At 42.4% G+C, this 11,826-nt stretch overlaps 2 long non-coding RNA genes across 3 annotated transcripts; one reads left to right on the top strand and one right to left on the bottom strand.

Moving 5' to 3' along the window:
* Nucleotides 1-238: 238 nt before the first annotated feature.
* Nucleotides 239-2,220, top strand: LOC146641734 (uncharacterized). Its single transcript, XR_014909768.1, has 3 exons — nt 239-384; nt 811-868; nt 1,801-2,220. It is a non-coding gene; the product is annotated as an uncharacterized LOC146641734 (long non-coding RNA).
* A 2,378-nt stretch (nt 2,221-4,598) lies between these two features.
* Nucleotides 4,599-5,969, bottom strand: LOC146641733 (uncharacterized). 2 transcript variants are annotated; one of them, XR_014909786.1, is made up of 4 exons: nt 5,737-5,969; nt 5,377-5,485; nt 5,150-5,271; nt 4,599-4,990 (listed from the first exon to the last, which is right to left on the bottom strand). It is a non-coding gene; the product is annotated as an uncharacterized LOC146641733 (long non-coding RNA). The 2 variants fall into 2 exon arrangements; XR_014909787.1 differs by lacking the exon at nt 5,377-5,485.
* Nucleotides 5,970-11,826: the final 5,857 nt, after the last annotated feature.

Here is an 11,826-nt window from a genome sequence, read left to right as displayed (position 1 = left end):
TATAGTAAGTTGATGTATGTGCATTTATTGACACATTTTCTTAAGTGCTTATCCAGTTCAGGATCACAGTGGAGCTGCAGCTGGATATGTTCACTAAATAAACCTTACAAAAGTCAACAATAAACCTACATCCCTGTATGTTGTTGTCCACAGGATGAGAAAATCAAACTGGAAGACTGTGGAACATGTTAATAAATGTTTGTGTTTATCCCTGTGTCTTTCACAGGAGGCGCTGGAAGGTTTCCCTAATAGTTCCTGGTGAATCAAAGCAGAACCATAAAGATTGCTGGACTGCATGATGACCTTACCCCTGAGCAGTCATCCTGTTAAAGGAGGAACCAGTTAGAAGCTGTTTTCAAAGTAGCTGAGCAGATTTCATCTCAAGTAAGCGATTAACTGTTTGTTCATCTGTTCTGCCACTTAAAGAGCATTTAAGGACGTCTTTTGAGTGTCCAGTTGAATTAATTCTACTGGCTCTCATGGTCATTTGTTATTATAGACATATTTTTCATGTTCATCCAGCTATTTAGTAAATTCTATCTATTTAGTAATATCCGTCAGCTATAAAATGTAATATAAATATAAAAATATCTAAATATCTCCTGCCCTTTATGTTTTAATGATGTAAGTCTGTTATCGTGTTACATTAGCATTCCTCACATATCAATGAGATGCTGTACAGTACAATCCTACTGACACAGCAGAGGGATAACGACGGCTATTCAACATCGTTACACGACACATTCGAGCTGCATGACGCAGACAAAGTGACTAAATCATCTTTTTTGTGGTTTATTGTCTTCAAACCAGCAGACAAAGCCGATTGCAGAAGATGTCAGAGAAGAACTTCAGGCCGTGGACTGAAAAGGTATTTTTTTCTTGTTATCAAAGACATTTGGAGTGGCAGCTTCTACAAGTGGTTGTGCTAAAGTAAAGCTTACAGTCTAAGAAGTCACAGTGTTGATGTTCAGCACAAAGAGAAAAGCTCACTTGTTTGAATTTATTTACAATCATAGTTTTATAAATTCTGACTGTAAACAGCTTTACAGCTTTGATATTGTTTGACACTCGATATCAGGTGATAGGGTTTAATTTAAAGGTTTCTGTGTCCCAATGAGCCATTTACACTGACCAGTGTCAGTTTAACTGTAACACAATCATTATTTAGTTCCAACAGAGAAATAACTGAATGTAAAAATGGCAGCCCTCAGGCAGGTTTATAGAGATATATGCATGCATTATGAAATTTATGTATCCCAGATAATTGTTATTCATCTAGTCATGGCAGACCTACCTCTTCCTCCCAAGTTAACTGCAACCCAAAAGAACTAGTGGGGCTATTTACACACTCACAGCCAGTGTGGGGTAAAAAGAGCCACCAAAAAGCTGTCAGCCACAGATGTGCTATAAGAGTTAGAAACTCTACTTATGGAGAAACTTTCTAAGTCTAACAGAGGACAGGTACTCCTGCCCAAATAACATGATATAACCCCACATACAGCCCAGCCATAAAATGAACCAAGTCATTTAGTTAAAGACAGCATGGGACCAAATGCCTGCATCAACCTGACATTTCTTCCTCCTGAATTAAATGAATGAATGGATGAAAGTTAAATGACTACAAACCTAAAGCCACTAGTTCCCACACTGGAGCTCCCTGACACTGTGTGTTAACCGTATTTAGCTTGTGTCAACAGTTGTAACAGGCTAAGCCACCTGAGACACTGCATTGAATTTGTTCCTGTCTTAATGATTTCAGCTGACTGGTTTCAGCTCAGATGTTCTGCTTTTTCCTTTCAGTAGATCAAAGCAGCTCGTGCTCCTTCTGCTTCCAATTTAGAAGAAGAAGAAGAATGCTTCAGCGAAGTGGCGTTCATGGTCTCAGTGAACAGTCACGGTCACACACTGCATGTGGTTTTAAAAGCAACATGTCTGTTCACCACAACAATGGAGATGTGTAATATTAGTGCAGCTACGGTTTGTTCTTGAACATCAGTTCTGTTTTCTACTTTGATCACTTAGACCAAAAAAGTGTTGTTTTCAGATTCTTTCTTTTACATCTATAAACCACCTGTTCATTTTTTTATTACAATTAGTTTCACATAAATGTTAGTGTTTCCTTTATGATCTTTTAATGCTTACACTACACTGTACATGTCTACATTAGAGACATTTCTGTTACCTGTTTCTGTTGACTCAGAGTTGTGAAATGTTCTTTTATTTGATACACAATATGAAGTTCATAATTTTCTTACAAATAAAACTCTAATGACAAACATGAACAGCTGTGCTTATTTCTGAGACATGAGTTTTTGAATGTGTTCATATTTAGTCAGTGTGCATCTGTATGCTGAAACTGTAATGGTGAACCTGAGGTGATGGTCAACAGAAGGCAAATATATATCAATATAAAACAATATTGAAGTAATGTCTTTACCCTCTGCAGCGTGTGCATGCAATCACCTTATTCACTGTAGTAAACGTGCACCGCTAGCTCACGTGACTGACTGTCTCCATGGTTACATCGTATATTATTAGCTATGTTAACAGCTTCCATAGATACCGCCATAGCTCTCTGCAGCTGTAACACTTTCACACTTTGCAAATCATTTCACATTTTTGATAGTTATGAAGACAGAATATGTTTTTAAGGTCAAGCTAGGCGGTTGCTATGGTGGTTGCTGTGGACTTGGGTGGACCGCGTCCGATTCCTGTTGTTAGCTGTCCGCCGTAGGAAGGCTGCGTTCCATTTACAAGTAGTGACAGTCTGTCGTAACTCGAACTGAAACCCCGCTTTGTTCTTTAATTATAGGCCTTTTATGGCCGTTCATGACCAGTGTTGGGTAAGTTACTTTAAAATAGTAACTTAGTTACATTACTAGTTACTTCTCTCAAAAGTAACTCAGTTACTTCAAGTTACTCGTTACTTTCAAAGTAACTAGTTACTAGGGAAAGTAACTTTGGTTTTACTCAGAATTCTCTTGTTAATGTGTTTCTTCCATAACTTTGCCAGTCTTCTAGCTTGCTTACTTGCCACAAGTGCACTGTGCCACCTACCAATAGAAAGGAAAAGATAATGTGCATATTTCCACGAGAGAAATCCCACACCTGGACCGTCATTGACTGCTGCCATGACTCTAGCCTACGTCACAGCGTCATGTGTGCCTTTTACATCCAACACAAAAACTGCAGTCGTGGTGCTTTCGATTGTACTCAGAACTCGGAAATTCTGCCTTCTGAATAGGAAGATGTAGGAAACACCAGACTGCAGATGAGCTGCTTACAGGGCTGGACTGGGACAGAAAATCAGCCCGGGCATTTTGACTAGAGACCGGCCCACCATTATAGGAAAAATCATAAAGCCTTTGAATGAAAACAAACACTGTTGTGACAGTGATGTACACTGTTCTGATGGTATATATGCATCAATCTATCAATCGTTTGTTGTAAGATTCAGATAATTATTTTTTAAAAGCGAGACATTTTAAATGAGAATAAGAAAGAAAAGTATTTCTTTGTGCCCCCCTTTCCCTGTTAATGCCCTACATGCCCCCCTGGCAACACTTTGCTAGATCTGCACCTGCACAGTTACCAGCTGTCAGCTACTTAGAAAAGGATCCTGGTGTTATTTGTCTCTCAGAAACAGTTCATAACTTCCCTTCAACTCATTCATGTCACCTAAAAGGTAAACCTGTTTCTCCATCACCTGTTCAGCTCTGGTGATTCAGTAAGGACATCTCCTGGTTTCATCTTCATGTTTCCCTCTCACCAGATAACCAAACCATATCATGACCAGCAGCTTTACAGCTGTGGCTCCAGCAAACATCAGCTGATACTAGAAATTAATATTAAATAAATTCTAACAACAGCTAATCAAGCTTAAACGTGCTGCTGTTGTTTAGCGCGACTGATCAGAAACATGCTTGTCAGACTCTCACAGCAAAGGATCAGACTCACTGTGCATGACAGCTCGGGCCAATGATGTCTGTTAGATTGTCAGTTGTTTAGTGCTTCTGTACAGTGAGGGTCACCGTCTCTATTTCAGAATAATTAATATGCAGAAAACACTAAAAGTTGATTGTCTTCCGATATTCTAGCATAATTAAAAAACTTTGACTTTATAAGTACATATTATTAGTCCTAATGCCAGTATGATTCTTCATAACTCCTGCTTTGAAATACTGAACTTTAAAATTTACCTGATGAAAGATCATTTACAGTGGCACTCTGTCAGGATCATTCTGACTGTAAGATCACTGAATTAATCTGAATCCTTCTGAAATGTGCTGTGAATGAATGCTGATGCAACTCACTGTGGGAAAGCTGTTAATAAAATGAATCTGTGACACATGCAACACATTCACAGAGGAAGAGGACACAAAGAGAGGACACGCAGAGGCTGTGTTGAAGTCAGAAATCCAAATCTTTAGTCAAAAACAGGCAGCGGTAACAAATAGGAAGACAAGCAATCCATCAAACAGTCTACAGGGTCAAACATTCAGAGAATTCAAACGGCAGTAAAAAAAATAACTGGACACTGAAAAACTTAAAGCAATGTGTGACGCAATAAAAGGAAGCAGCGCAATATATTCACTGAATTATCATCAATTACAAAAGAGAAAAACGACAATTTCTAAGGATTATTTTCTTAAATGCAGTTAGAGTGTGGCTGGTAAAGATGGAAACATACAGAATGTAAACTGTGTGAGTTTGCTGAACTTTGTTAGTAACAAATGAGGTAAAAAAAACAACCCCAAAACAGACAAAACAGAGAAAGAGGCTCTCAGTATTCATTAATAATTAGAAAGAAAAATTCTGGTCGTGGATTTTTACAGTCTTAGTTCCGCTCGCTGTCATCATTATAATCATCATGATCAATGGCGAGGTCCTGAGGTGGGCGGGGCTGTCTCTGGTGATGTCACCATGAAGGAACAGCATCTGGCACGTGTTGGTGAAACATCTCAGTACACTGGTGTAGTTTCCCCTCCAGCTGTTTGACATTTGACACTTCAACATTAAGGGGAAGAAGAAGAAACAGTGTTAGGTCAGGTGACCACATGGTTTCTAAAGTAACTGACAGGAAGTAACCAGGCCGTTAGAAATGGATGGCATGTGTTTAGAGTTACTGGAGTTGGGTAACTCTACTTACCAAAAGCAGCAGCACACAGATGAAGGATCAGATGCTGAATGTTGCAGGAACATGCTCATGTGCGGTGGTCATTCAATGCTGCTCCGGCAGGTTAGACAGTCCAAGACTGATATGCTGCCCATCTGAGAGTTTGAAAACACACATGCAAAGATTTATTTTGTATTACAGTCAAAGTTGGATGTTCATTTTTGTCCTTTAAAAATGTTTGTGTATTTGAAAGCGCTAACATTTAAGAATGACTTGGATTGTCTCCTTTAAAGGGGAGACAAGTGTATCCACTGATCTACGTCACTTAAACAGGATGATGACTCCTCTCCCCCTCACTCAGAAACACTCCTAATATAACCAAGCAAATAAATAATATTGAAGATTTACTTACATCATTACAAAAACGTCAAAAACATCTCCCTTTGATTCTATTTCTCCATTCCTGCTGAACATCAGGCAACAAATATCTCAATAAATCACAGTAAAATGTAAAGCACATGTTTTCTCTGCTTTGTCTAACCTCTGCAGAGCCTCTGTCAAGAAAAACATAACTGTAAGCATAAAACAAATATACATTCATAACACGTCACTGGACAAACCTCGGTCAGTTGATTTCCTCTGTGCAGTGCAGACGAGCATCAGTCAGCAAGTCAAGGTGGTGAGATGGACTGGTGTCCTTTGTGACTCTGCTGGTTCTTCTGAGGAAACACCACCGTCTCTCCACACCGTCACCATCTGTGAGCACAAACTGCTGCTCTGCCAGCATGTAGGAAATCACATATCACACACACAGGGGTGAAGAAACATCAGAGCTCAACTTTGGATACTTTAGATCCAAACAGATCAAAGCAGCTCTTAGCTTCAGCAATCAGTGAGCAGACAAACAATGATACCAAACTGGCGTGCTGATCCAAGATGGCGCCGAGTATGGCAGCCTCGTCGCGAGCTCCCCCAAGCAACAGCTTTTTTCTGTGCTTAATTTTACTTTTCCTTCATTTTTTCTCGAGTAGCACATGTCTCCTTGTGTACGACCGACAAACCTTACTGGACATAAAAGACGGTCTTTCTTATAACTTTCCGGAGTTAACGTTTTGCAACACGGACGCTCCGTTTGCAGACCCCCCATTCATCTCACCGAGACGCCTTTGTTCTCTGGCCCTGGAGGCCGCAAATGCCGACGCAGAGGGAGAAGATCTGGCGTTCTGGTTCGACTGAGACGGCGCACTAACAGACCACCGTTACCCAGTTTATTACTGGCTAATGTGCAGTCTCTGGAGAACAAGCTGTGCGAGCTTCGGGCACGGATCTCATTCCAGCGAGAGATGCAGGACTGCTGCGTGATCTGCCTCACAGAAACCTGGCTATTGGACAAGGTACCGGACTCCGCAATACAACTACCGGGGTTCTCCGTGCATCGCGTGGACAGGTCACAGGATCTTACTGGGAAAAGCAGAGGCGGTGGTGTATGTTTCATGATCAACAACAGCTGGTGTGATTATGCGAACGTGCACCCGGTCAAATCCTTCTGCTCACCGGACCTGGAGTACCTGATGATTAAGTGCCGGCCATTATTACGGCTGTTTACATTCCCCCACAAGCCGACACTGACCGTGTACTCAGGGAACTGTACAGCGCGATCAGCAGCGAGGAAACCGCACACTCAGAGGCAGCGTTTATCACAGCCGGAGACTTTAATAAGGGAAACCTGAAGAAAGTCTCACCCAAACTCCACCAACACATCCATTTTAACACTCGTGGAGACCGGCTACTCGACCACTGCTACACCTCTTTCCGGGATGTGTACAAAGCCCTCCCCCGCGCCCCATTCGGCCAATCAGATCACTGCTCCATCCTGCTCCTGCCCGCCTACAGGCAGAAGCTGAAACAGGAAGCTCCAACCCGGAGGGCGGTGCACTGTTGGACGGACCAATCGGAGTCTGCGCTGCGGGACTGTTTTGATCACGCGGACTGGGAAATGTTTCACGTGGCTGCTAGGGACATTGATGAGTACACAGACTCAGTCTGCGGATTTATCAGAAAATGCGTGGAAGATGTCGTCCCATCCAGAACAGTTAAATCCTTCCCAAATCAAAAACCCTGGATTAACGGAGACGTTCGCGCGGCACAGAGCACCGCCTTTGCCTCCGCGAACACATCGGACTACAAACACGCACATTACCAACTCCGGAAGACGATCAAAGCAGCCAAACGTGAGTACAGGGACAGGGTGGAGCAACAGTTTGACAACCCTCGGAGTATGTGGCAGGGACTAAACATGATCGCAGACTTTAGAGGGAAAACCAGCACACCGCAGACCACGGCCTCTCTGTGTGAGGATCTAAACGTATTCTACGGTAGATTCGACACAGCGAACACCATGAGACCGGACAGTGTGCGCACCGCGGATGACGTCAGTGCGCACACTGTGTCTGAGGAGGATGTGCGGAAGTGCTTCAGGAAGGTGAACGCACGCAAAGCTACTGGTCCGGACGGGATTCCCGGCCGCGTCCTCAAGTCATGCGCGGCTCAGCTGGCTGGAGTGTTCACGCACATCTTCAACCTTTCCCTCTCTCTGTCTGTAGTCCCAGCCTGTTTCAAAATGGCCACCGTCGTCCCTGTACCCAAATCCTCCACCATCTCCTCATTGAACGACTGGCGACCTGTAGCCCTGACCCCCATCGTAAGCAAATGCTTCGAGAAGCTGGTCAGGGACTTCATCTGCTCTGCACTACCCGACTCACTGGACCCTCTACAGTTTGCATACCGCCACAACAGGTCCACTGATGATGCCATAGCCCTGACACTACATACTGCCCTGTCACACCTGGAGAAGAGAGACACGTATGTGAGAATGCTGTTTGTAGATTACAGCTCAGCATTCAATACCATCGTTCCCTCGAAGCTGGACAGGAAACTGCAGGATCTAGGACTGAGTAGCTCCCTCTGCAGCTGGATCCTTAGCTTCCTGTCTGACAGACGCCAAGTGGTCAGACTGGGCAGCATCACCTCATCCCCTCATCACACTGAACACTGGTGCTCCACAGGGGTGTGTACTGAGCCCTCTCCTGTACTCACTCTACACCTACGACTGCACAGCCACTAACAACTCCAACATCATTGTGAAGTTTGCGGACGACACTACAGTGGTGGGTCTTATCACCAACGGTGATGAGACGGCTTACAGGGAGGAGGTCAGCGCCCTGACCCACTGGTGTCAAGACAACCATCTCACCCTCAACGTCGCAAAGACAAAGGAGTTGATAGTGGACTTCCGGAGGTGCAGAGAAGTACACACCCCCATCACCATCAACGGCGCTGCTGTGGAGAGAGTGAGCAGCTTCCGGTTCCTTGGTGTACATCTGGCTGAGGATCTTACGTGGTCAGTACACACAAACAAAACAGTGAAGAAGGCGCAGCAGCACCTCTTCTTTCTCAGGAGACTGAAAAGATTTGGCATGAGCCCCCGCATCCTCAGGACCTTCTATCACTGTGCCATTGAGAGCATCCTCACTGGATGCATCACCACCTGGTATTGTCATGATTCGGCTGTGTGGCAGGCAGGAGAAGGACCCAAACGCAAACTCACGGAGACGAAACGTAAACTCAAAAACACAGCTTTAATGCTGGCAAAGGGTGAAACACAAAAACAGTACTACACTAAACTGGGAAAGCTAAACATAAAGTAAACCAGGAACCACGGGGAGAATCACACACAGCATGAGGGAGACTACGACACTGACAAAGAGAAACACAGGGCTTAAATACACAGAGGGATAACGAGGGAATGAGACACAGAAGGAGGGCACAGCTGGGAGAAATCAGGACTGACGAGACAAGCAAAGCAGGACACATTCACATAAGACACGGAACTTCAAAGTAAAACAGGAAGGATCACATAGAGACGCGAACTTGACACAGTGGAGACAGCAACTAAGAAACACAGAGACATAAACCATAAGGCAGAGGACTCTAAGAACCGAAAGACACAGAGGGGAAATCAAACATGCAGACACAGACTTACACAGAACAGAGGGGACACAGAGAAACATGAAGGGCAAGGGATCGAAACTAGAAACCATAAAATAACTCACACAAGTACAATATTACAAACATCACAAGGAACTAAAAACGCTGGGTCAGGGGACCCAGGACCATGACAGGTATGGCAACAGCACCGCCTACAACTGCAAAGCTCTCCAGCGAGTAGTGTGGTGCTCTGAACGGATAATTGGAGGTGAGCTTCCCTCCCTCCAAGACATCTACAGGAAGCGCTGCCTGAGGAAAGCGGGGAGGATCATCAAGGACTCCAGTCACCCCAGCCATAAACTGTTCAGACTACTTCCCCCAGGAAGGAGGTTCTGCAGCATCCGGTCCCGTACCAGCAGACTGAGAGACAGCTTTTTCCATCAGGCCATCAGACTGCTGAACACGTCATAGACACCTCAGCTTCACTACTGGAACTTTAACATTATGCACTCCATACTGTACAGTAATGCCACTGTTTTGCACATGTCTCAACTCTGTATATTTTTATATATTTTATTTATTGTTTACTCTATTTAATTTGTAAAATATGTGTACACACACACACACACACACACACGTAGAAAAATATTTAGTATACACATCCAGAAATGCATATACTATTATATATTGTACATATATTTATTAGTTTCAGATGTAGCCATTCTTGTATTTTGCTTGTTTACATTATTGTATTTTGCACAACTCTGTTGCTTGTGAAGCTCGCACATAAGAATTTCACTCACATGTGCTGTACCAATGTACCTGCACATGTGATGTGACAATAAAAGTGATTTGATTTGATTTTTGATTTGATTTTGATTCTGTATGAATACAATATGGTATTTTCAATACAGGTGTCAAATTAATTTATTAAAACTAATACAGATATATGTATATTTTTTGATAATTTCATTTGCTAAATTATAAGAATATATATATATATATATATATATATATATATATATATATATATATATATATATATATATATATATATATATATATATATATTCATTTAACAATTGCAACTGAAAGAAATTAAATATTGAACAAAAATATATTGTCACATTCTGAGCATGCTCAGCACGCTGACAGACTTGAAGTTGCTACAGATTTTAAGAAGTGATAATTATAGGGAAGAAACTTCTTTTTTTCATCTGTTTAATCAAGCATTTGATGCCTCAGATGTCTCAGTCTATAGCATTCTGCAACTACAACTAACCTGAAGCTTGGATTTGGCTGCAGGTGCCCCTGTACATCCTTCTCAACATGTGGGTATCATTTAATCACACTTCTTCCTGAGCTTTGCGTCATCACAAGACCAAAGGTGGCATCTCGTGTCAGTCTTATCATTATCCAGAAGAAACATTTGAAGAAACATCATGGAGAAGAAACATTTACGCGCCTCCTGGTTTTGCTTTCTGATCCTGCAAAAAGACTGAGGACAACAAAGCCCAGAGAACACGAGATACACAACATCCAACATTCAGACTCAACAGCCTCCATAAATGAAGAGCACCAGGTTGGTTCAGTTATAGTAGATATAAGCATACTTCACATTACTGGGTATGAATAATAATGAGGAGGCAAACTTTGAAGATGCAGAGCATGATGTCCCATCATCAGACTGTAAACAAACATCCACCAGGCTTCTTTGTTGCCAAAATTGATGATTCTCCTATCAGGGATCAGTAGCGTGTATTAACCTGTGGTATAAGCAGCAGTCACTGAAATATTACTCTTTCAGATAAGAAATCTAGCACATAAAAGCCAGGGTGGGAGGGATCTCTGCAAACTGACTTACCTCTGCAAGTGTGAAGCTCAACAAAAATCTGACTCTCCAGTCACAGACAAACAAAAACCTCCAGCTGGGAGATAGAAAACGCTGTCTGGGTCTTGCTGGATGTTGCTGGTCAGAGTCCACACATTAGCAGAGTGCTTCTTGGTCCCACTGACCCATATGGACAGCGACTGTGGAGAACTGTTCTGGAAAACAGAGAAGAGAATTAAAATAACAAAAAGCCAAACAGGATTTCCACAAAGACTCTCTTGGAATCAGCAATCAAAAAATCACTGGTTCATATTTCAATTAAATATGAACAGGTTCCTTAAATGTACACAGTTCAGATCTGATTTAATTTAATTTCCTTCACACAGCACATTCGTCCAGGCTGACAGGTAAACATAGAATTAATCTCAGGTAACATGACTCATAGTAGAGATTCAGTAAGAAAGATTGCAGGCTCTAATATTATTACCACACAATCCAAGGACACACCAACAGCTCAGATTTGTAGAACTATTTAAACAAATGTCTTCTGAATATTAAATTCAGGTTCACAGTGGGGGGGTGTCGTGGAATTTTTTAAATAAAGTCTGCAACACAGAAAGAGCTGTGATCAAGCTATTTATTACTGCGCCAACACACATCAAACATCACAGTTCAGTCATGTCAGCGCTGCCACAGAAGTGGTGCTCCTCCTCCTTTATGCATTCCAAGGAAGAGGGAGGAAGTTACAAACTGATCCTACCACACTTCAACGGATCAATGGTTATGCTGTTTTGTGCCCTTGGCCTTATCAGCACCTGTAAAGGGAGTTGTTTTCTCAAACTGCTGACGCTGAAGTAAGTTCATCTAGTTTTAGAAACTTTCACTGAACAGT

Source organism: Rhamphochromis longiceps, linkage group LG23 (genome assembly GCF_057381845.1).
Source record: "Rhamphochromis longiceps isolate RC_006_pf linkage group LG23, R_longiceps_female_GT1.1, whole genome shotgun sequence".
Taxonomy (NCBI): domain Eukaryota; kingdom Metazoa; phylum Chordata; class Actinopteri; order Cichliformes; family Cichlidae; genus Rhamphochromis; species Rhamphochromis longiceps.
Note: the sequence above shows the minus strand (reverse complement) of the source record. Positions and strands in the feature narration are given on the sequence as shown.